The following is a 3,105-nucleotide window of genomic DNA, read 5'->3' on the forward strand; positions in this document are numbered from 1 at the left end:
CGTTTGTTTATTCTCGGCAGGTTCAAAAATGGTTCAAATGGCTCTGAGCACTATGGGACTCAACTGCTGTGGTTATCAGTCCCCTAGAACTTAGAACTACTTAAACCTAACTAACCTAAGGACATCACACACATCCATGCCCGAGGCAGGATTCGAACCTGCGACCGTAGCAGTCGCACGGTTCCGGACTGCGCGCCTAGAACCGCGAGACCACCGCGGCCGGCATTCTCGGCAGGACAATGCAACATTTCACGCAGCTCGCAGCTTACGCGCATGGTTTGAAGAGCACCAGGATGAGTTTACCGTGCTCCCCTCGCCATCAAACCCGCCGGATTTAAACGAAATCGAGAATCTGTGGGACCACCTAGATCGTGTTATTCGCACCATAGTTCCGCAACCGAGAAACCTAGTGCAGCTGGAGTCGACAGTGGAATTTTCACGGCCCTACATACCTGTTGATGGGCAACGGTCTTGCCACAGTGGATACGCCGGTTCCCGTCAGATCACCGAAGTTAAGCGCTGTCGGGCGTGACCGGCACTTGGATGGGTTACCATGCGGGCCGCCATGTGCTGTTGCCATTTTTCGGGATGCACCCAGCCTCGTGATGCCAACTGAGGAGCTACTCGACTGAATAGTAGCGGCTCGGGCGTGGCCGGCCCTTGGATGGGTGACCATCCGGGCCACCATGCGCTGTTGCCAGTTTTCGGGGTGGACCCAGCCTCATGATGTCAACTGAGGTGCTACTCGACCGAATAGTAGCGGCTCCGATCACAGAAAACGCCCCTCCTATCCGTATCCTCAGCTGAGGATGACACGGCGGTCAGATGGTCCGGATGGGCCACTTGCGGCCTGAAGACGGAGTGCTGCTACATACCTGTCGATACCTTCCAGAACCTCAATGACTCTTTTCCTTCATGTCTTGCAGGGGTCCGGCTGTGAAAGGTGGTTATTCAGGCGTATACGAACAGTGATCCAATACTGTCAAATGTTTTTTATTCCAGTCTTTAATCACAATATCAATTCTTTTGACGATGACCGGTTTCAGTTCGTAATGACCATCCTCCGATCTACAATATACCAATATATACACCTAGTGAACAGTGTGTCTGTATTATGCAGGCTTTTGAAAGGGGGTCACATTAACGTGACTGGACAGTGTAATTGTTGGATGTTTACAACAAATAATTGCTTGTCTTTTATAAAGTCAAGTGTGGGCTGTTGTAAAACCATAGCCAGTGCAATTGGTCGTCGCCGAGGTAAAAATATGTGCATATTTGGAGTGTTCTGGACAAGATCATTAAAATAACATGGAGAACCGACACTAGGCCTGCAGTGATCACTAGTAATTAGTTTTTTCTCTTCCGCAGTGTATGACACTACGCTAAATCCGCTCCTTAGGCTTGCGGTCGCGGCATTGACGCCACTCAGTAACTCGCGTTTACTTGTGAACGAAGAAAGATATCAGTGCCACTACCGTTTCAAAAACTCTTTTGTGCTTTCAGCAATATTTCACACGCAGTAGCGCGTTGTCTAAAACATATCTAGTACTTAGCCACCTGCTATCAAACTTTTTCACTACAAGATTTGCAAATCAAGTGCACGTGTTTGACAAATAGCGCCATTTCACAATGACTGTTACGAAGTATGGAAAGATAAATGGTTTATTAAGGAGCTAAGATACTACACCACCACGTGAACAAGAATCAGAGTTTTTTAACTGCACACTTTCTTCAGAATCGATAAAAAACTTTACGGAACTAAAACGCGAAATGCAAAGCACACGTTTCCTGTTTCATGAGGAAAGTAAAGCTTTGAAGGAGAAAATAAGTTAACATGGTAAGTTAAAACTAGGTGGTGTAGTTTTATATACTGCCAAGAGTTTTTACAGCAGATTTTCTCCTTTACAGGAGATTTTCTCCATTTTCACTGTCCGGGCTCGGCGTGTGGTGCGAATACTCAGGATGGTGGCTTGTGCCGCCTAGGCACGGACCGGGCCAGTAGTAAGACTGTTAATATTTTAAAAAAGATTGGATATCCGATATATCGATATTTAAAAAGGTATTAGCATACCCTATTGGTGATAGACGGGAAATATCGATATATCGAAGGAAAAAATATCGCCGTATTGGCCTATAAAAATAACGGCTACATATTGTTAAGTACACAGCCGGTTTTAGAATTTATGTTTAAGTAATGATTTATTATTAGATATTCTGAGCATCTACAAGTTAGCAGCCTTCTTATGCCCTTTACAGCAAGAAAAGAAAGAAAAACACTTAATTTGAAAATCTATTAGTTAATAATGGGACTTTGTGCAGATGAAAAGCTTACATCTGTGTACATGGAGCATTGTCATGTAATATTTCATTCCAGTTTACCTCTCAGACCTTATTTTCTTAATTTGTCATTGACTACATGTCGGAATAAACCTACTTTCACGCTGATGTACGAAAATTGCATGGTGAAGCTAAACGTTGCAGTTTCTATTGGTAGCGCCGAGCACCGATTACGTCAGCATTTCCCCTCAGACGTCTCCACCCGCCGCAGAGACCAATCTGGCCATTTAGATTTTTGTTCATAATTTTCAGTAACTGATTTTAAAAAAGCTGATGTGAATAAATAGCACACTAGTTGCGTTAAAAATTCTTCTTTTGTGCCACCTATACTTGCTTCACACAGTCAGAGAGAAAGACTGGACGTGATGAAAGCTCAAAAATAGTAATAGTCCGTCACACAGTTAAAGTAAATTATGTTCTACTACAGCTTCAAGAGAACAATTTCAAATACTTACCGAAAATGCCGAAAAAATGTAATATAAAATAAAAATATTGGCACTGGATATTGCCATTTGACATCGACATTTCGCTGAAGAAAATATCGCCGATGTTTATCGATATTTTAGTGTGGAATTATCGATGTATCGATATTTTACGAACAAGCCAAGCCAGTACATTCCGTTCCGACCCGCTCCGGCGCACAAAGTGAACGTAGTATAATGCTCCACCTGAAACTCTCAACAGTCTCTGGCTGCTTCAGTTTATCAAGGTCCCATCTCTTTAATTTCTTACTGTTTACAAGTTTCTTCAGTTTTGGTTTGGAATTAA

The 3,105-nt window shown here is 43.4% G+C and overlaps 1 pseudogene; it reads left to right on the forward strand.

Annotated features, from left to right (window-relative positions):
* Nucleotides 1–461: 461 nt before the first annotated feature.
* LOC126250048 (5S ribosomal RNA) lies at nt 462–579 on the forward strand (annotated as a pseudogene).
* Nucleotides 580–3,105: the final 2,526 nt, after the last annotated feature.

The sequence above is a fragment of the Schistocerca nitens genome, chromosome 3, assembly GCF_023898315.1.
Source record: "Schistocerca nitens isolate TAMUIC-IGC-003100 chromosome 3, iqSchNite1.1, whole genome shotgun sequence".
Classification (NCBI taxonomy): domain Eukaryota; kingdom Metazoa; phylum Arthropoda; class Insecta; order Orthoptera; family Acrididae; genus Schistocerca; species Schistocerca nitens.